Source organism: Cricetulus griseus, chromosome 2 (genome assembly GCF_003668045.3).
Source record: "Cricetulus griseus strain 17A/GY chromosome 2, alternate assembly CriGri-PICRH-1.0, whole genome shotgun sequence".
NCBI lineage: Eukaryota > Metazoa > Chordata > Mammalia > Rodentia > Cricetidae > Cricetulus > Cricetulus griseus.
The window spans coordinates 202046205-202069397 of record NC_048595.1 but is presented as its reverse complement, the minus strand read 5'-3'; the positions used below and the strand labels follow the sequence as shown (position 1 = coordinate 202069397).

General features: G+C 42.0%; 1 protein-coding gene across 6 annotated transcripts in view; it reads right to left on the bottom strand.

Moving 5' to 3' along the window:
* The window catches only part of Sil1 (SIL1 nucleotide exchange factor), a 237493-nt gene that overhangs the window by 182860 nt on the left and 31440 nt on the right, over positions 1 to 23193 (bottom strand). For 2 of the 6 annotated variants that reach the window (XM_027400748.2, XM_035440198.1), the window contains exon 2: positions 20557 to 20630. The exons of the other annotated variants lie outside the window; for them this stretch is intronic. The gene's annotated coding sequence lies outside the window, so the exon portion shown is untranslated. The remainder of the gene's footprint in view (positions 1 to 20556; positions 20631 to 23193) is intronic. 6 annotated transcript variants of the gene reach the window in all.

Sequence of the window (23193 nt, the reverse complement as noted above, 5' to 3'; positions counted from 1 at the left end):
CTAAAGGCATGCGACACCACTGCCCAGCTGAAGACACATTCTTGACGCTTTTTTTTTTTAAAGATTTTATTTATTTATTTATTTATTTATTATGTATACAACATTCTGCTTCCATGTATATCTGCACACCAGAAGAGGGTACCAGATCTCATAACGAATGGTTGTGAGCCACCATGTGGTTGCTGGGAATTGAACTCAGGACCTCTGGAAGAGAAGTCAGTGCTCTTAACCTCTGAACCATCTCTCCAGCCCCAGTTGTGAGCCACCTGTGGTTGCTGGGAATTGAACTCAGGACCTCTGGAAGAGCAGTCAGTGCTCTTAACCTTTGAGCCATCTCTCCAGCCCTCTTGACGCTTCTTTAATCCTGTGTACTCTTAAGAGGTGGGGGGAAGACATGACCAGTCTCATGCCCACTCCAGTAGGATGAAGTATATATTTTCAAGAAAGTAGCTAAATAGATTAACAGAAAATTGCAATCTCAGAGACAAAAGTAATGGCTATATCTAAGAGCAATCAAGAGACAAGTAAAGTGATTGAATAGAAGAAAGCCTTGCCTGTCCCTCTCCAGATTGGCCACAGCCTTCAAAGAATTTGAATGTTGGAAGCTAACACTCCATTTTCATTTGGATTGCTGAAATCCAGATTACAAGGCAATCACAGAGCAGAGCAGTAGATTCATTTTGAAAACAAAATGGAAGAGAAAATGAGTAGGACAGGATTTTGGTGCCATCAGAACAGGAGTGAAGACCAAAACAACAAAAGTAGAGTCACTGTCTTGCAGAGAAACCTCAGAGTGCAAAGAACAGTAGACAAAGAGTAGTCTTCAGCGTCCACTGCAGGTTAGGAAAAGAAAAGCACCAGGCTGAGAAAGCAGAGGAGCAACAAGCAATAAAACTAGTGTGTAGAATTACACACTCCAAGAAAGTAGGAACTATGTGGTTGTTGATGAATAGTGCTACTCCTAGAAGCCATGAGTTAAGTGAAAATCCCAGTGCCAAGTATGGGATAACTTCTTATGTCAGGGGAGGCCCCTGAAGCACCCAAAACAATATAGCTAGTGCTATTGTTCTTAGTTACACACCAAAACAAGATGGTAAGCCCCACATGCTGAAGACAGCACGCACTGGATGTAGGATACAAAGAAATCACGCTAGAATTGATCTGAGAACTTCCTCCATGCTGGCTAGCTTTCATACTGCTGCAAGGTACTATGGAAAAGAACCATCATCAATGATCTTATTCAAAAGTAGACTGAACCTGAGTGCTATAAAACCAGCTTTCCAGGAAAGATGTAACCACTGGGCAATAGTGGCATGGATATATGAGAGCAATTAATTGCTTTCTGAGTAGAATTATGACCCACTCCATAGGAGGGAATTCATAACTAGTACTGTAAATCTGGTCAAAAGTCCATGACTACAGAGGTCATATGACCTAGTGGAGAATTTACTGAGTGCTGCTGAGTATCCCTAAATGGAACATCTACACATACACACACATACACTCCCCTATGACCCAAGAAACATCACCAGAGATTGGAGGGGGTGCAGGGGATGGGAAAGAGTACTGTGAAACACTCTCTTTTGGACATCAACTCACAGCATCTGTGGTTAACCACAAAAGACCTACATAAGACCAAGCCAGTCAACTGCAACATGGATGGGAGAGGGGCTCATGAGGCCCCACCTTAGCTGAAGAGCTACTGTCAGTTAACTACTGGGGGGATTATTTTTCTTCAGTGGTATAGCCACTGGTATATGGTACCCATATTCTAGTAAGTAACCCAAAATCTATACCCATACAAGCAACCAGAATTAAACTGAATCAAGAAGAACAAGAAGAAGAAGAAGAAGAAGAAGAAGAAGAAGAAGAAGAAGAGGAGGAGGAGGAGGAGGAGGAGGAGGAGGAGGAGGCGAAGAAGAAGAAGAAGAAGAAGAAGAAGAAGAAGAAGAAGAAGAAGAAGAAGAAGAAGAAGAAGAAGAAGACATGAAAGTAGGAGAACTTATTGGGAAGAAAAGGGAATCCAGAGAAAACAGAAAGGGAAGGGTAAGAATGGGTAAGGAGGGGTGGTTATAATCAAAATGCATGTTTTTCTGTTTGTTTGTTTGTTTGTTTGTTTGTTTCAAGACAGGCTTTTCTGTGTAGCCCTGGCTGTCCTGGAACTCACTTTGCAGACCAGGATAGCCTCAAACTCACAGAGATCCACCTGTCTCTGTCTCCCCAGTGCTTGGAAAATGGTCAAATAATTAAAATATTTTTAAAAAGAGAGCAGGAGGAGGTGATGGAAAGATGGCTCCACAGTTAAGAACACATGCTGTTCTTCCAGCGGAGTTCAGTCCCCAGCACCCATGTCAGACAGTTCAGAACCATCTGTAACCCAGATTCAGGGGTTCTAACGCCTCTGGCCTCTGTGGGCACCTTCACTTACATGTGTAAATACACACAAAGATACACACCTATACATAATTAAAATAATAAAAATAAATATTTTTAAAAGAGAGAAGAGAGAATCATAAGGAAAAATCAAGTTGTAGACAGCAATGCCAAGAGATCAATCTAAATGAAGAGGAGTTAATACAGTGGACTTGGCAATGAGGCAGCAAGAGGGCTATTCAAAGAGGAGCCACAAGTGAAAGCAAAGTTTAAACAAGTGGAGGCAAAGGTAGTAGTACACTTTGGAGTTCAGAAATTTTCAACATCCCACTGGGGTCTTAATTTTTAAAAATGTACTCCAATAGTATGACAGAGAAATTCGCCAATGCCATGGAACAGGTTCCTATGATAATATACAGCCATCTCCCAGGGCACACATTCCCAGGACAGTGAGGAGCAGTCACGCCATCAGAGAACTGGGGCAGAGAAGCAAATTCTCCAAGGAGAAACTCATGTCAGACCTAATTCTATGGACTCCGAGTCCCCAGTCATGTCCCAGTCTGCTCAGCAGCTTTTGTTCTTTGTTGTGTTGTACCGATTACAACTGTAGCAATTGGTGTTGAAGAGAAATACATCAGTCAGACTCCTTCCCCCGGTTTTCCAGTACAATAACTAAGCATCCCAGAGGAAAATAAATTCTGTCCAATAATAACTGCATCCCAATATTTATAGAGCACTGTCTATGTTCTAAGCAAAGTGCTAAGCTCATTTACTCTCCACAACAACCCTCTGAAGTGGTTCTAACATGCTGCTCATTTTACCCATGAGGAGACCAAAATTCAGAGGTTAAGTAACTAGCCAGAGTTCATGCAGCCAGAGAGCAATAGAGTGAGAATTTAAAGCCAGTTGGGCTCCAGAACCAGGTCTCTTGTCACAGGCCATGCTTATCTCCAGGGGTCTGTGAAATCAGCCACAGAAACTGGATCCATCATTTTATTTGTTCTGAAATTGTATAAATAAAAACTCACATTTTTGTGTTATAACAAATTTTTAAATGAGCCTACTGGGGTCCTCTTATGGATAGACCTGCTTCTGGCATGTCCAAGTCTCCCTCTCTCTCTCTCTCTCTCTCTCTCTCTCTCTCTCTCTCTCTCTCTCTCTCTATCACACACACACACACACACACACACACACACACACAGTGGGGGGAAGGAGCTGGTCAGTATGCCTTCCACTAGACAAGCTTTTAGCATGGAGTGGCAAAAGACACTCCTTTGTAATTGTTCCTTGGCTCTGCCTGAGGTCCTGAGAGCGACCAATTGGTGCTTACAACAATAAAAGTTACAATAACTATTACAATACAATTCTCATCTGTACTCCAATATAATGACTCTGGATTGATTCAGGTATGCCTGACTAGCTGTGTGACTTTGGGCTAGAAGATTAATGTTGTCAAGTCTCAGTATCTTTATACACAAAGAGACTAGATAATAGCTACTTAGCATAGTTATCAGATTAAATGAGGTAACAAAACAGAGGAACAGTACCTAACACAAAGTGGAAGTTCAAAAACTCTTGTAGCTGAGTTGGGCATGGTGGTACAAACCTTCAATCCCAGCATACAGGAAGCAGAGCCAAGATCTAAGTGAGTTTGAGGCCCTTATTCTGTGCTGGTTATAAGCACTTGATATATTTTATGTTTTTATTTATCTTATTTTTTATGTGTATGAGTGTTTTGCCTGCATATAAGTGCACCACTTGCAAACCATGCCCTCAGAGGCCAGAAGAGGGCATCAGATCACCTAGAACTGGAATTACAGACATTTATTAGGTGCTGGGAACCAGGTCCCCTACAAGAGCGGCTATTCTCTCCATCCCCACACAGATACATTTTAGCAATAGTCTCGGTATCTGATCCAAGTATCTGACCACATTCTACAGAATAGAATATCCCAAAGCTACCATTACTGATATCAAGAGGTTTCAAATCCTGCTCACAGTCAACAGATAATGAAGCTTTCCACATCTAAGGCAGTACAATTATGTAAAAGAAAGTTCCCTGGGAATATGTCATGAGAAAGCAGACACTACTGTAGGCAACTAACTTGAAATACAACTTTGTAACTGTTAAGACAAGCAACAACCAGAATGTTCCTTAACTTACAGAGGATTCTCAAGGGGGTGGGGAGCGCATATACTTGCAAAAACACTTTGTGGCAATAGGAGAAGATAGGCCACCAATCACAGAACTTACAACTACCCACGTTGACTATGACTATCTTCAGGTAACTGAAACGTATTTTATTCTTAAAGTGCCTAAGAGCCCACAGCTATTTATAATACCACATCCTTAAACTTTGAAAGGGAGATGAATTTTAAAACATATACATTTACATACGTGGGCAGAAACATAAAAAAATCAGATGCTTCTCAACATAACTCAGGGAGCCATAACTCACGGGTTTCACAATCCCACCCGATACCCAAAGAAAATCAGGCATCTTCTCCCAAAGATGGTGGGAGGCTGGGTAGGTAGCCAAGAAACAAAGAAATCTAAACTCAGCACTTGGCACACAATTAGGGAGCAGAGAATTTTAAATGCATTGTTTCTGACTCTAAATAATCTACATTTATTACCAATTTGGGATCAGAAGCTACGTTTAGTTCTGCGGTGACCACATGCTAAAAATATTAAGCAGAGTATTGCCTAGGAAACGGCAGTCCTCTATGCTGCTGCTGCCTTATTTCAGAGCTACCTCTGCCATGCTCCCAGGTCTAGCCTTCCTGGGCTTTGCTGAGATACTCATTATAAGTAGAATTACCACTATCCTACCAAAGTCTCCTTTGCATCTCAGAAGACAAGGATGGGCACAGTGGTACAAGCCTGTAATCACAGAACTTAGGAGACAGGAAGTTTGAAATTAGAGTAGACTACATAGATATTGAGTTCTAGCCACTAGTCAAAACTACTTTTTTAAAAAGTGGGGGAAGAAGGTAATGGGGTAAATACAATCAAAATGTTATATACATGTATGAAAATGACATAAGACCAATTATGCAAAATATATGCTAATGTAAAGTTTGAAACATTGAAAGTGACCAAAGTGAAGGTGAGAGGTGAGACTGTAATCCCGGCATAGCCAGCAAGTAGGAAGAGCGTCACCTCAATAACAGCTTCAGAAACACAAGAGTCTATCCAAAAAAAAGAAAGAAAAGAGTAAAGGAACCTACCCATTGACCGTTAACTTGGCACACCCTAGAATCACTTGGGAAAGGTCTAAATTGAGCTGTCTTGATCAGTTATGCATGTCTGTTATTGTCTTAACTATTAACTTATGTGGGAAGGCCACTGTGGGTAGAACCACCCCCTGGGCAGGTAGTCTTGGGCTCTGTCAAGAAGCTAGATAAGCAGCAGGCAGCCTTTTTCCATGGTTTCTGCTGTACTTCCTTGACAGTATATAAGTTCCTGGATTGGAATAAATGCTCTGCGAAATAACAAGCAGTCTTGCTTTCAGGTTCTTGACCTGACTCCCCTCAGTGACGGACTGTGACCTGGAAGAGTAAGATGAAACCCTTTCCCCCCTAAGTTGCTTTTAGCCAAAGTATTTTAGCACAGCAATAGAAAGAGAACTAGAACACTGTGCTCTCTTGGGTAGTCAAGTTCTATTTCACAGGCTTGTCACAAGTGAAATCCATCTAACTGGCAAATCCACAAGGGTTAAAGATAATGGTCTGCCTAACCTTTTATCTCCAAGGTCCAACACTATCTGGCACTCAAAAAAAAAAAAAATACCTATTGACTGAGCAAAAGTAAAACCATTAAAAACATTAAGAAAAACTACGGAATAGCAAATGATTAGCCATTTTAAAATTTGTTTAAGGGGCTAGAGATATGGCTCAGCAGTTAAGAGCTGAGTTAAGGGCTGTTCTTCCAGAGGACCTGGGTTCAATTCTAAGTACCCACATGGCAGCTCACAACTGTCTGTAATTCCAGTCATACTGGATCTGACGCCATCTTCTGGCATCTATGGGCACTGCACACACATGGTACCCAGACATACATGCAGGCAAAACACCTATACACACACAAAAGAATTTTTTTAATGTCTATTGTGATCAATTAAAAACAGGTGCATAAAATATTAGTAATGAGACAAGTCAAAGGTTCAGCAAAAGTTCAAGGCCAGCCTGGTCTAGCCAGAGAATTTTAGGCTAGCTATAGCTACATAGTGAGAACCTGTCTCAAAATGTACCCCCTCTCAAAATATTGAGAAGAAGCAGAGCTATTATATATATGAATTACTAGTTTAAGCAAGGTATTGTGACCACATCTAATAATCTTATAGAAACCTAGAACTATGGAAAGCTGTGCTCAATGGAGTTTTTAATCTCGAAATGTTAACGACACAAGTAATATATAACAAGCTCTCTTTTGATGATCTCTTGGATAACTCAGAGGCCTGTTCAGCAAGTCCAGGATCAGACCATCCATTCATCAGCCCAAGGAAACAGAACGGGGAAAGCCACAACTTGACCCTACTTGCCAGAGCAGCCTCCAGTCTGACTCTGAAGAATCATCAATGTGGCTGGCTCCCCAGAAAAGTGGTCAGGACAGCAGTGTCAAAGCAATGTATGAAAAAGTTGATGACCCAGCTTCAAATAGGGAGTACTAGACACAGGATGCCAAGCCCTAATGGTCAGCAAAGTAATTGTTAAGAATGAGCAGAAGCCGGGCTGATTCTGGGGGTTTCCCCATCCTGGCCTTGACTCCTCTGTTCATATTATTGCTCCTCCTTCACTTCGATTGGACTCCAGGAGCTTGGCCCAATGGTTAGTTGTGGATTTCTGCATCTGCTTCCATCTGTTTCTGGAAGAGGGTTCTAGCTTCTCTGAGGTTATGGATTGTAGGCTGGGTGAAGACTGAACAATTTTATATGTAAAAAACAAACAAGCAAACAAAAAAAATAGTATAGAATCAACCAAAGATTCTGCTAATGTTCATAACTGCAGGGAAAAATTAGTTTTATTTTTATACACCAGCAGTGAACTTTCAAAAAAGAAATGAAAACGGGGCTGGAGATGGCTCAGTAGTAAGAGCATGCATTGCTCTTGCAGGGGACCCACATTCAGTCACCAGTACCACATGAGGCAGCTCACCACTGCCTGGAGCATGGGCTGGGGAATAGTCCTCTGACCGCCAAGAGCACCTGCTCTCAGTGACACCCCCCCACACACATACACACACAGGTATACACAATTTAAAACTACAACAAAAAAAGTTGAAAGGAATGAAAGCAATGTCACTTAAAATACCACCAAAAAGGATAAAATACTTAGAAACAGAGAAAGTGAAAGACTGCATACTAAAACCTATAAAACCCTGCTAAAGAAATTTAAAAGATCACAGCTGGGCATTGGTGGGCACACCTTTAATCCCAGCACTCGGGAGGCAGAGGCAGGAGGATCTCTGTGAGTTCGAGGCCAGCCTGGTCTCCAGAGAGAGTGCCAGGATAGGCTCCAAAGCTACACAGAGAAACCCTGTCTCGAAAAACCAAAAATAAAAAATAAAAAAGATCTAAATAAACAGAAAGACATCTTGAGGTGTATTAAAAGATTTAACACTGTTAAAATGACAATTCCACCTAAAGCAATGCACAGATTCAACACAATTCCTCTTACATTCCCTGTGGCATTTGTTTGTTTGTTTGTTTATATGCTTTGTTTTGTTGTTAGGTATGATGCATGTATGCCAGAGAGAGCTTCAATCCCATGTGGTTTCTGGAAATTGAACTCAAGACCTTTGAAAGAGCAGCCAATGCTCTTAACCACTGAGCCATCTCTCAAGACTCCACCGCCCCCCCCGTGGCATTTTTTATGGAAATAACTATATTTATTTATATCATAAATTTCATATGGGATTTTAAAGAGCCCTGAATACTCAAAACAATCTTGAAAAAGAACAAAGTAGGAGACAAAAGTTGAAGAATTTACAAGTTTTGATTTCAAAACTTACTACAAAAGTTCAATAAAAAATAAAGACCTGACATAGATATGCATATAAATCAATGGGACAGAGCTGGGAGAATAGAATACATCTGCAGACAACTGACTTTTAAAAAACATTTTGTTTCTATGCGTGCGTGCAAACCTATGTCATGCATATAGGCGCCTGTGCCACAGCACATGTATGGCAGTTAGAGGACAACTCAGGGGAATGCACTCTCTCCCTCCACCACATGGGTCCTGGGGATTGAACTCAGGTTATCAGTCCTCACAGCAAGTACCTCCACAGCTGAGCCTCCCACCACTGCCTCCAGACCCTCAACTGACTTTTAGCAAGGCCTGAAAACCAATCAAAGACCTAAATTTAAAAGTTTACTCACATCTCTTAGAAGAAAACAAAAAGCAAACTTTGATGAGGTTAATTTGACAATTGTTTAAGTATGACACCAAAATCATAAGTAATATGAAAAAAACAAGAAGCTGAACTTTAATAACATTAAAAACTTATAGCTAGCCAGGCAGTGGTAATGCACATGTCTTTATCCCACTACTCTCGAGGCAGAGGCAGGGGATCTCTTGTGAATTCAATGCCAGCCTGGTCTACAGACCGAGTTCCAGAACAGTCAGGATTGTTATATACAGAAACCTTGTCTCAGAAAAAAAAAAAAATTGTAGCTTGAGAGATGGCTCAATGGTTAAAATCATTTGCTGCCCAGTTATGAGAACAAGAGTTCAGATCCCAGTAGCCCAAATAACCCACAAGAAACTGTAATTCAGGACAGGCGGATAGAGGAGGGGGACACAACTTTGACTGCAGAGGCATTCAGATCTCTGTGAGTTCCAGGACAGACTGGTCTACAGAGTGGGTTCCAGGACAGCTACGGCTGTTACATAGCGAAACTGTGTCTCCAAACAACAACAACAGAAAAAAAAGCAAACAAACAAACAAGAATCTGTAATTCCTCCAAGGGATCCAGGGCTCTCTTCCGGCCTCTCACACACATGCAGGCATGCATTCACAAAGCAAAATAATTCATTAATTATTTTCAAGACTTTTCTGCATCAAAAAACATAAGGTTGATTAAAAAAAAAAAAAAAACGGTTGGGGATATAGTTCAGTTTGTAGAGAGTTTCCTTATCATGTACAAGGCCAGGGATTTTATGCTCAGCACTGGGGAAAAGGGGAAGGGAGAATAGGAGAATATGTTTATAGATCATATCTGATAAGAATATAATATCAAGCTGGGAGTTGGTGGCACACACCTTTAATCCCAGCACTTGGGAGGCAGCTCCAAAGCTACACAGAGAAACCCTGTCTTGAAAAACCAAAAAAAAAAAAAAAAAAAAAAAAAAAAAAAAAAAAAAAAAGAAAAAAGAGAGTATAATATCAGAATATATAAAATATCTCCAACAACTCAACAGATAGAAAAAACTCTATTTGAAAATGGTCAAAGAACTTAAACTTTGAACTTCTGATCTTCCACTACCACCTTCTATGTGATGGTAATAAAGCCCTCAAATCAAGGCATGTCTCAAGCTTGGGTGCTATGCTAGGGCTGAAGGGGAATAAGGGATTAGCTTCAAACTTTAAATGTCCTCCCAATCTCAGAGCTATTTCAACTATCCAAATAGCCTCCCTGCAACCCTGATTGGCACAGCAAGAGCTTACCCATTAACAATTCCCTGTATCAGCACTATAGAGGAGAGCAATCAGCATGGGGAAACAGCTGAATTATGTCAGAAGCTGTAAATTGTGCGTTGTGTCTTCTCCAAGTCTGTGTTCAACTATGCCCCAAGCATTGAACCCGCATTTGTCCAGTATCTATGTCAACTACAGTAATCAAACTTGAGTTCAATTAACAGATTTTAAAAACAACAATTAACTGATAGCTTAAAAACTTTAATCTGAACAATATGACACTTTAACTTCAAAACATCCCTTGGTCTCTTAGTTAAGCTCCTTGGACAATAATACAAAGCACACTGCTCTGAGAAGTCATCCCCAGGCCCTGACCTTGGCAAGAAATGGAAGGAGAAAGATACATTGCATATTCCTGGGGAAGCACCAAGAGTTGCCCAGGTTTTCTAAGGAGGTGAATTCTCTTTACAACTCTGCTGGTCTCCATAGAACATCAAGAACAAAACAAACACATTCTGAGCATGGAAAAGCATCCAAGGCGGCTACAATTGATTTTTTAAAGTATAGTTTCTTAAAACACACATAAACCCAAGAGAGTTACTTTTCCCATCTGGTATCTGTCCTTCTTAAGAGTGGTGTATCAAGGAATAGTCATGCATGTTAATAAGGGTACACAACAAGATTTGTAACAGCAGGTAGGGTCAAGGGGCCCTGCAAGATGCCACCAACCAAATCCCAGCCTGCCAGGAGTCATCAGCCTGCAACTGACAGAGGTACAGCTAGCCAACAGCAGCATCCAAGATGGGAATTTGCAAAGGGATTCTGGGTTCCAGTGAGTGAGCTTGTGATGAGGATGCCAGCAGGACCTTTAAGTCTCTCTTGCCACAGTAAGCTCCATGGGAATGGCTTGCCAGCTAGCCTTCTCCTTGAACTAGATTATCTGGAAGAGAACAACATGCCACCTACCTGCCAAGTCTACTTTATCAAATGCTTTTAGACAAAGAATATCCTATCTAAAAGAATATAACCATGCTAAAAATCAGAAAGCATTTTTTGTTTATTTGTTTCTTGGTTTTGTTTTTTTGAGACAGTTTTTCTGTGGCTTTGGAGGCTGTCCTGGAATTAGCTCTTGTAGACCAGGTTGGTCTCAAACTCAGAGATCCACCTGCCTCTGCCTCCTGAGTGCTGGGATTAAAGGCATATGCCACTAATGCCTGGCTTCAGAAAGCATTTGAAGCCTAACTCAAATGGGCTATAAGACATTTTTTTATTTTTATGTGCATAAATGTTTTGCCTGAGTGTATGGCTGTGTGCCACATGTGTGCCTGGTACCTGTGAGGACAGAAGAGTGAGTGAGGTCCCCTAGGACTGGAGTTACAGATGGTTGTGAGCCACCACATGGGTGCTAGAAATCAAACCTGGCTTCTGGAAGAGGAGCCAGTGCTCTTAACCACGGAGCTATCTCTCCAGCCCCAAAAGAACAACCAACATTTGAAGAGTAACAAGGGTATGAGATATGCCCAGTTCTCTCTTGCCTTGGGTTTATAACAAGTGCCTCAGTTCATTCTAGTTTCCTTGTAGAACAACTACCTGAGTCTTGGCTTTCTGTACTTTCCTGTCTCTGTTGCTCATCCTTTCCCTACACACTCCTCTATTTTGCCTAAAGAGCTTGTCCTCACCAGGCAAGAAGCAATTTTTTGTAATTAATCCATTCTGCCTCACAGCACTCCAATTCCTCTTGTAGTGACTCTCAAACAGCAGCAGCAGTCTCTGGTAATACCAAGAGAAAATTCTAGGTTCAGGAAATTTGGTTAATACTGCAAGGCTCTCACCATGAATGGCAACCACTCCCATAAACAACACATAAAGACATAAGCTGTGTCTTCAGAGATGCCAGATGTTTGGCTTATAATTCACAGAGATATGGAGAGCATCTAAAGTACCATGTCTATACAACACTAACACACAGTCCACTGACTACCTGAGGTTCACACCCACACAAAAGCCATTTCAACCCTAGATAAGCAATTAACAGGCCAGTACCCCCCCAAAAAAGGTATTTTTGCAAAGACATTGTTCTTTCCCAAATAGGAGAGCTATAAGAGCAAAAATCCATAATTATGAAAAGGTGAAAAAAACCTGGAACATTCATATCCAGTTGTCACTTCCACACATCCAGCTGAAAGATAACACATCCTTCCATACATATTTGTCAAGTCCTGCAACATCCTAAATATGTACCAAATGCTGGGGGTGCAGAGAATAAACAAAAAGGGATGTTCTTCCCTAGGAGCTCCCAGAAAGACAAAGGACACAGCAGGTTAAAAAGCCTGCCAAAGATAGTTTCCAGCAAGAGTGCAGATGTTTCCACCATGGTGTGTGGGTCATAGAAAGTTTACTGGAAGAAGAAGTAAGCTTGGAAGATTAAAAGTGGAAAAGAAGTTAGTCAAAAGACAATGAAGGGAACATTTCAAGTAGAGGCCATGGTGCTTTTTGAAGATCTGAAAACCCAAAACTAGGCATATATATTTATTTCAACAAATATATGCTGGAGAGCTGATGGGCAGCAACATCATGCTATACCAAGACCTTCTTTCCCATACAGATTTGATAAGTTCTGAACACACAGCTCATTGTACTGTCCTAGCAAATGTCTAGAGCCTCTCTTTTCAGAATGTTCTTAAAGGAGAAACAGGGATAGAATGAAGCCTGCCACCTAGATCATCATGGTTTGTGAACTCTATCAATGAACTCATTCCTTAACCCTGTAAGTTAGTAGTTTGCTCTTAGAAATGCCCAGTTTCTATTTTTCTTAATAGAATGAGGTAAACAGAACTGGAGTTGTATCACATTATCTACCCATAGAGAAAAATATAAACATGAAAGCAACATGAGATTTTCAGCATAGCCTTCATGCTGCCAGAAAGATTATCCTACTATAGTCTACTGTATGTTTCACACTCAAGTTCAAAACTAAGCCCTGTTCTTCGCTGGAAATGCCTGATCCTCCTCTAGAGCTGCCACCTGTTAGCTATCCTACCAATGTCAAAAATACAGGAGCTCTGGATTCCAACTCCCCCTTTTCCTTCTACTTATCAGCTCTGATCAGTTTATTTGCCAAACTTCTCTATTCTTCTGTTCAAATCCCTAGTTGTTGTAATGAGTTCTCACCTTTTAGGTGAGGTCAGCACCTATAGGTTTTTCATAGGTCAGACCCAGGCAGAACGTCACAGTGAGGAAGCAGAAGTCACAGCTTTTACCTGCTCACTGGAATAACCAATAGCCACTGTCCTGAACCCCTTTAAATAGCTCTCAATAAGACTCACTTTTTCTTCATATAAAGAAAAGCACTCAGAGCCCATTCAACAGCAATAGACATCAGAGAGTAGGCTTCAGGGAAGATCTGGCTCCCGCATAGATTCTTTAGAAATGCCATTGCTTTAAAAGCCCAGAACCCGAAAATGAGGCCTGTGGTGATGTAACTCAGATCCCAAGCAAAGGAAGCTCAGCTTGACACATTCACCCTTCACTGCCCAAGAAGGCAAATTCCAAGGATAGTCACTGAGCCCGAGTCTCCATTCCTACTTCCTCCTCCATCCTATACTGCCATAAGGAAAATCAGTGGGTGGAACCATCTGCATCTGCGAAAGCAGATGTAAGAAGGCAATTCTCAGAAGGATGTTGGTATTGTTAGTACCCTGGGACTCCATTTTCCAAAATAAAAAAACAAAATATAAGGAAGATAAATCTTGTCTCTCAATCTCGACTCACTGGAAATGTTGCTTTCACCCTTTTCCTTGAAATTGACCCTCATAGCACCTCAGAAGGAATAAATGTGTGTTGAATGAACAAATAGCAGAATGAGGGGCCAGGAGGAGGAGCAACAGGAGGGGAAGAAGGTCCTAATCAAACAACCTTTCATTTATCCCAATGCTTCTGAACACTATCTAACACAAATGCTGGGAACACACAGGTGTGCCCAAAGTGTAAGAAAGAGAAGAGAGGAATGCACTCCCCTTCATCTCCCTGGCATGGCAGCTTTCCAAACGTGTCCTGACATTAAACCATGCCTAGCAGCATACATGCAAATAAAAACTTCACTGTGTATCATATTTAGTATTTTGGGGGCCTTATGATTTCTTTTCTAAGGAAAACCCTGTCATTCATCTCCTTGATTGAAAATTGATTCAATTTGTCTTTCATTAGGTAGGTACAAGGGAAAAACAGAGATTCCCAGAGACACCTTACCCCCAAACAGGACTGTGCTGAGCCCCAGTGATTGCACAGTTGGGTCCCAACCCACTGCCGAAGAAAGAAAATTAAAAAGCTCACAACGTGGAGCTGGAGCTCCAGCCAAAAGGAGTTATCTTCCCACAAGTGTCTCTGCTGGATTTTTGGTTAATAGAAAAAACTTTTTAAAGGGAAGGAAAAGGAACCCCAAGGATATTTAACATAAGACTTAGAATTCTATATTTTTCAAATTCCCTTGCAGGCAGAAAAGGCAGAGAGGTCTTTATTTCTCAGTCCTACTTTTGAGAACTTCTTCTGTTAATATGACATTGTTGTAAGATTTTTCAATTTGTACAGAGCATGACTGAAGAATTTTAAGCTGCTGTGCAGGCACTCTGCAGTGAGGGCTGAGGATGGGAATAGGTGGGAGAACATGGACCGCCAAGGGCTCAGCAGCACTGCCTTGGGCTACAGGGCTGAGATCAAGCGCCAGGCCCTCAGGCCTGTCCACTCTCTTCCTGGCTTCAGACTCCACATACAGGTGGTAATCTGCAAAAATGAGGTAACCTTCATTGCTCTGTCAATGATCCTGGGGTACCAAGATCAGCAAATACATACCTTGATTAAATGTCAATGAGATTACTCAATAGGCACCGAATAAATCTGACCCTATCTCCTCCCCTGTTGAAAACCTGTATTTTCCTATGACCCTCAAAATAACACTATGATGGCTATTCTTGGTTGTCAACTTGATAGTATCTGGAATTAACTAATGGGGCACGCCTGTGAGTGACTTTTTGCTTAATTTGAAGTGGGAGGATCCACTTCTAATCTGGATCTCTGAGGTGAGAAGACAAACCTCTAACCAGGGTCTTTGAAGTGGGAGGTCTGCCTGCCTCTGATCTGGTCATGCCTCCTACTGGAGCCTAGCTAAGGACAGGGAAGAAGGAATTCTTTGTTCCTTTCCCGCTTGCTTCCGCCTTGCTAACAAATCCATTCCTTCACTGACAGTGGAGCCCACTTCTTTGGGATTCCAGTGTATATTGAAGACCGACCAGCTGAGACATCTAGCCTTGTGTATTAAACAACCACTGAATTCTTGGATTTTCCATTCATAGGCAGTCATTGTTAGATTAGCTGCACTACAGTTTATAAATTATTCAAATAAATCCCCTTCCTATATTTAGAGACATTCATTCTATAAAATCTGTTACTCTAGAGAACCCTGATTCTTTGTCGCCTTGCCCTTTTCTCCACTACTCTGTGACACTCTTTCCTACCATTAGGGTTTTTTTTGTTTTGTTTTGGTTTTTTTGTTGTTGTTGGTGGTGGTGGTGGTGATGGTGGTTTTTTTGTTTTGTTTTGTTTTTTTCGTTTTTCGAGACAGGGTTTCTCTGTGTAGCTTTGGAGCCTATCCTGGCACTCGCTCTGGAGATCAGGCTGGCCTCGAACTCACAGAGATCAGCCTGCCTCTGCCTCCCAAGTGCTGGGATTAAAGGCGAGCCACACCAACGCCCGGCTCACCACTAGGTTTTTGCATACCCTGCCCCTCACCTGTGCTTGGAATGCCATTTCCTCCTAGTCTTCACCTTGCAAAGGCAGGAGGATCTCTGTGAGTTTGAGTCCAGCCTAGACTACAGAGTGAGTTCAGGACAGCCAGAGCTACATAGAAACAGTCTCAAAAGAAACCGTAAGAGAGACGACATGGAGGAAACAGTAAAAGTGGTCTAATAATTAAGTCAATCTTCCCAATACACCCCAAGCTAACTGTTCCTGTCTCTTTATTCTCACAGACAGAAATCTTCCAGTATCTGCCCCACACCCACAAACCTCAACAGTTACTAATCCAGATCAGACCTTCCCATCTGAGTTTCCACTTGTTCTAAATTAATTCAAATTCTTGTTGGCTTTTGCTGTCTGACACTCTTCCATTCTTTTCTCAGGCATCTCACAGAGCTTCCTGCTTCTGCCCTATCCTGAGCCAACTGCCCACCTCCTCAACCGTCATAGAGGATCACTTGCTATTTGTTTTTAAATCAGCATTTATACAGACTCCACATGATGTAGCTCACTTGTTAAAGGGCTTGCTTACCATGCGTGAAGCCCTGAGTTCAATCCCCAGTATGATGTGACACCTGTAAGCCCAGCACTTGGGAAGGAGGAGGAGAATTAGAATTTCAAGGTTTCAGACCTAATTCAATGCCAGCCTTTGTTAGAGACTCTGTCTCAAAAAAAGAAAAAGAAATCCTCATTTATACAGGACACAAATAATAGTCCCATCAATGATGATAAATAGACACAGAGGGGCAAAATACCAGGAAAAATTAAGAGTGTAACAAGCCACTCTCTATATAGCCTTTCTCCCTACTGCTTCCTTACAGATTCAAGTGCTAAGGAAATCATGGCTGTGCTGACTGTCAGCTTGACACAAGCTAGAATCACCTGGGAACGGTTTAATTGAAGAACTGTCTAGATCAGGTTGGCCTGTGGGCATGCCTATGGGAGACTGTCTTGATTATTCACTGAACAGGAAGACCTAGCCCACTTTGGTTGGCACCATATCCTTGGCAGGAGACCTAAAGCAGAACACAGGCAGCATTGGTATATTCATTTCTCTATGTTCTGGGCCATGGATTTGACTAGTTCCTGCCTGGACCTCCCCTCAGTGACTGACTGTAAGCCAAATAAACCCCTCAGTTGCTTTTTGTCAAAGATATTTTATCATAGCAACAGAAATAAAACTAGAACAATAGCCCTCAAGAGGGCTCTCAGTTCCATTGCATTCCAGGGAGACTCAGCACACACACACACACACACACACACACATACACACCTATTCTCTAGCATCCAGGGCATTGACTTTCCAGGACTGTGCTTGGGTCTCTCAATACTAACGTCACTCTATATAGCTACCCATTCTTTAATCAATATGAACCTCTATAAATCAAAATTTGTGTTCCCTGTAACACCATGTTCAATATCCTGTATATAACATGCATGATCAATGTTTATGATTGAATCCTTGGTTTAAAAAAAAAAATCAGTTCTCTCCCACTCAGAAATTTCAATACACAACAACAATAGTAACAATAATAACTTCTCCAGTGTAGCCTGAGGCCAAGCCTGCCCTTCCCCCTCCAAGCCTCTTAATCACTGTAGTCCATACTGGGAAGACCTTTACTCATCTAAGGAGGTGCTGACACAGTCTTTCTGCCTATATGCCAAGAGAGAAACCAGTGTTATAAAACACACTTTTAATGAAGGAACTTATCTCCTGTTATTATAGATTGAGGGGAAATTTTCTCAAGGAACCAGAAATAAATGGAAGAAAAGAACAGAAATTAATGAATATTGTAATTATCCCCTGAAGTTGCAAATCAGAACACTTCTCACTAGAAGACAAGTATGAAAAACAAGATAAGATGCTTCTGGGATGCATTCATGAAACAGCAGGTAACAGAACAGATTAAATGTATTTACAGTAACTCACCAGGGACAGCTACCTTTTGCTAATAGCTATCAGACACTGAGTACCACTGTAAAAAAAAATTATATTCTTCCCTTCTTTATTATAGAGTTACAATTATCCATGAGACCAGAGCAACACGGCCATTTTGAATGATAACTAGGAATTATTTTATATCCTTGTTTATTCCCAAACATCTAGGTACAAGCAGATAAACAGCCAGATTATACCTCCTTATATTAAACTGTTTCAGCTAAAACAAGAAACTGCCACAGACTGGTGTCTTAAATAACAAACATTTATTTTCACAGCATTCTGGAGGCTGGAGTTTAAGATGTGGGCTGTAGACAATACAGTTTCTAGTGAAAGACTCCATCCTAGCTTGCAGACAGCTGCCTTTTTTACAATGTCCTAACAAGACCTTCCCCAAATACAGCAGCATGCAAGCTCACTGGTGTCTCCTCTTAGAGGAACACTAAGCTTATGGAATCAAGACCATACCCATAGTTAATTACTACCTTTCTCCAAACAGACCCTCAGTTGGGACAAGGCATGACTTAGGGGGACACATATTCACACTCTGGAAGAACAGCCCAAATACCAAGAAAGGAAATGTAAGGATGGGAAGAGGTAACCTTGGAAACACTTGATTACAATGGGAGTGACCATAAGGGTGATGGCCAAACATAAATGAGTTTGATAACAATAAATTCTGTTTTTGTTTGTTTGTTTGTTTTTCAAGACAGGGTTTCTCTGCATAGCCCTGGCTATCCTGGAACTCACTCTGTAGACCAGGCTGGCCTCAAACTCAGAGATCTACCTGCCTCTGCCTCCTGAGTTCTGGACGTGTGTTTTTATTTGTTTGTTTTTTGTTTTGTTTTGTTTTTAAAGACAGCATCTTACTATGTAGGCCAGGCTAGCTGCAAACTCTCAAACTAGTGATCCTCTTGTCTCACCCTCTGTCCTAGTTTGCTTTTCTGTTGTGATAAACAATGACCAAAATCAACTTGAGAGAAGGGATTTCTTTTCTTATGCTTTATGGTCCATCACTGAAGGAAGGCAATGCAGGAACCTGGAGGTAGGAACTGAAGCAGAGACCACAGAGGGAACAATGTTCCCTGGCTTGTTTCCCTTGGCTTGTGCAGCTGCACTCTTGTACAACTCAGGACCTCCTGCCCAGAGAGATGGTACTGCCATCAGTTCATGGGATTCTCCCTCCCACAGCAACCATGCAGCTAGAAAATGCTCTACAGACCAACCTAATGGAAGCAATTCCTCAGTTGAGATTCCCTCTTCCCAGATAACTGCAGTTTGTGTCACACTGACAAAATCAACCAGAACACCCTCTCCATTCCTAGGATTACAGTAGTGTCCTACATGCCTAGCATAAATATATTCTCTTGGCTTTGGGGAGGAAGACAGAGTTGTTTTGTGGGTTACTTTTCTTTTTCTATATAAGGTTAATTTTTATTATATTTAATTTTCACATGTGTGCTACATTAGTGAGATCTTATCTCAGAAAAACAAAAAAATGGGCCAGCACTATGGCTTGGTGAGTAAAGGTGCTTTCTGCCAAGCCTGATGACCATGTTACATCCCTGGAGCCACACAGTGGAAGAAGAGAACCCACTTTTATAAACTCTCCTCCTACCTCTACAATGTGTAATGGCATGGGGACTGGAGGTATGGGTGTGCCCAGTCCCTCCTGTTCCGGCACATACTGGAAGGTAAGGGGCCCAGCATCCTCTCTGCCTCAGGACCCTCAGAGGACTCCACTGAGCTTAGGAACTGCAATTTCTGACCAAAGCAACTCTGGTGAAATCTAAAGGCCTTCCTATTCTCCAAGACAACTCCATGGTCCTCAAGGAGAGGGACCCAGCCTCCTAAACAAACCCTGAAGTGGAAAAGTCCTCCTCTCCTGGAAACCAAAGGTTTCTGGCCAAGCAATTATTAATGGATCTGAAAGCCTGGGATAGCCTTTGCCTGTGAGAGAGAAGACTTCCTCTGCACAAGCACTGTTCGAAGCTGCTACACAATCTATGCCCCTTACAGCAAGCACTTCTAGTTTCTCTTCCTCATCTCGTCTGGACAACTGCCCAAGACTCACAGTATTTATCTGAGGACTTCCCCACAAAACACACTGAACTGAGCCTAACCTCCAGATAAAGGTTTCCAGCCCCCATCACCCAAAGTCTTCAATGCTCTTAAAGCCCTGGGCCCGACAACAGTCCTAATAAAGAACCCCAGGTATGTGTCTCTTCTCATAGCACCCCCAAAGAATCCCAGTCAGATTAGGCCTTATGTGTCATCCCTGCACAGCTCAAAAGAACTACTAAAGAAAAAAAGAAAGAAAAGAAACTTGCAATTAACCACCTGAGACTGGGTTTGTTGCTTTATCAGGGAGAAATTTGGAAAGAAGTCATGATTGAGTGTTTCTGGGTCAAGGACAGAATTTGGAGGAGGACAGTAGGGATGAATACATGGATATATATGATCAAGATACACTGTTACATTAAAAGAAAAAAAAAAAAAAGGCGGCCAAGAACAAGAGTCCAGAAAGGAAATAAGTCCTTATCCAGGAATTCTACAAGCTAAGCCTGGTCCAGAAAGCAAGTCCAAAGAAAACAGTGGCTTGGTTCCAGTCAAACCAGAAGCTGCTGCATGACATAACCAAACACCATCAATAAAATCTACAGTACTCTTCACTACAGAGCTGCCACTCTAGGAGCCCAAGCTCCATCCAGAACAAAGTATCAGCCAGCCAGGACTTCATTTGCATAGTGGGAATAGCATGGGGGTGAAGGATTTCCCAGACTCTGGCTAAAACAGGGGAGTTCCAAAATACCTCTGGGTACTTGGTCAGTATACTGTCTCAGGAAGGTGATTCTTCTGTGATATACTCAATAAATTTTCTTCCTTCTAAAAGAGAGAAAGAGAAGAAAAAAGATGGAAGATGGTGACATGAAGACAAAGCGAAAATAGATTCAAAGATGCTACCTGTGAAGATTTAGAGAGATGTGGCCATTAGCCAAGAAACACTGAGAGCTGCTAGGAACAGAAAGAAACAAGGACCAGAATCTGCCCTAAGACTCCAAAGCAGTCACAGCCCTGCCAACATCTGATTTTCAAACTAGTAGTGCCCACTTCTGAGAAAACAGACCTCTGCTGTCACAGCAGTCACGGGAATCTAGAGCAAGTGGTAAAGGCAGGCTCGGAGCCTGGTCCTTGGGACTCGAGGTTCTGTATTCTTGAGCACTGTGTGTGTTGCTTCTTTTCTGCAAATAGCCTTCCCAAATCAGACTTCTCTGCCTATGAGTGACTGCCAAGAACTGAAGCAGCCAGCACTGACAGCTCTTCACTGCAGGGCCTGCATAATAGTCTCCCCCTTTCTTCCACCATCACAGCCAAACTTACCAGAGACCAAGACACCCTCTTGGTGTTGTCATACATTTTCAGGTATGCTTCATGAGAAATCACCTTCGACCACCCAACAAAGGTCCTCATCCAATTTACTAGTTGGCACTTAACTGTCATCCACATCAAGAAGCTCCTAGCTTGTGTCGTTCTGCTCCATCTAGTCCACAGTTTATTCTTCTCCACACAGACATGTGCAAGAAGGAATATCAGCCCCCAGGGAGTTCACCTTCCCTTCTGCCCCAGAAGAGATTGCTGTTCACCACTTTTGGACTCTAAGGAACACCAGGTGGCCCCTCTTTGGATGCTTTCAAGTTGAGTGGCAGTATGAGTAGATTGGCATAGAGGTGCCTCAAGTTAAGCCACTCAGGAATTAACAAGCAAGCTAATAAACACACAACATGTCAGGACAAAGGCAAAACATTTTTGAACTAATTTTGACAAGTACAGTCTACTTTTAATTATTTCTAACACTTCAAAGTAAAACAACAAATGGGAGGTTGAGGCAAGAAGATCTCATAGGGTACATAAGGCCTTGTCTCAAGAACAAAAACAAAACCAAAAACAGGTGGCAAAATACAGCAATGTTTTGTAAAACAATATTTTGTTGGTGGAGGACACTATGGATGCTACAGCTATTGATTCTTTGCTGAGGGCCAGTTTGAGGTTCCTAGAGACATCAGTTTGGTAGACTGACAAAGGAAACACCTAGAATTTACTAATGTAGTAAAACGACCACTAAGAAGGTACTCAGGATTCTCCTATTTTTCATTCTGCTGGATGCTTTTCCTTGTCCCCCAGTCACTTACCTTCTCTAAGTGTCCTCTAGCTACTTTCCACCATCTTTTCTTTTGCCAAAGAGGATACTATTAGTCCATGTTGGCTGCTACAACAGAATACCTGAGACTTGGTAATTCATAAAGTTTCCTACAGTTTTGAAGCTGGGAAGTCTAAAATTCAGAATTCAGCCCTGTTTAAGACCTTTCTGCTGTCCTCACATGGCAGGAAGAAAGACATAGAGGTCAAATGTATCCCTTAATCAGCAAGGCACTCCTGAAGTAACAGCAATAAACCATCATGAAGGCAGGGCCCTCAGGACCCAATCACTTCTTAAGGGCTCCATCCTCAGCATGGTTGCACTGGGGTTAAGTTTCTAACATATCAACTTGGGAAACCACATGCAAACTACAGCAAGGGTTGTCTCACTAAACAGCAACCAAAGCTAACATATAGGGTATTTACTCAGCATGTACTAACTTACACAAGCTCAAGCCCACATCATGGGTACCATCATTTCCCTACCACTGAAGGTGAGGAAACTGAGACTCTGAAAGGTAAAGCCATTTTCTCAAGGTCACATTGTTACTAAGTGCCAGACTTAGAAAGCAGATCTGATTCTAAAATCTAAGGTCTCCTTCTCCATTCTTCTCCACCCCCCCCCACCCAACCCCAACAAAACTAGTGTAAATGGGCTGGAGAGATGGCTCAGAGAAGAGCACTTGCTGCTCTTTCAGGGGATCCAAGTTCAGGTCCTAGTACCCACATTTGGCAGCACACAACTGTCTATAATTCCAACTTCAGGCAAGCTGATGCCCTTTTCTGACCTCTGTGGACACAGACACACACACACACACACACACACACACACACACACACACACACACACACACACACACAAAATCTTAAAAGAAATACACACTGAAGGAAAACAATGGGCTGGACCATGACTAGACTGCTGTCTGGCAAATCTTTGTATTTAATAGTTTTGAGACAGCCTCAGTTATTAGGCTGGCCTCAAACTAGCCTTACCCTCCTGCCTCAGCCTCTCAGGTGCAGGATTATAGATGTGGGCCACCACACCTAACATTCTTAACACTATCAAACTGCCTGCCTGAGTCACAGGAGCCACGGTGAGGGCTCACTGTATCATGTACACAGACCTTACAGAGACAAATGCACGGAGCTTAGGTTTGAGCCTCTATACTGTTCGAAGTCCCACAGACAAATGTCCAGAAAATTTCTTCCATTACACACACACACACACACACACACACACACACACACACAC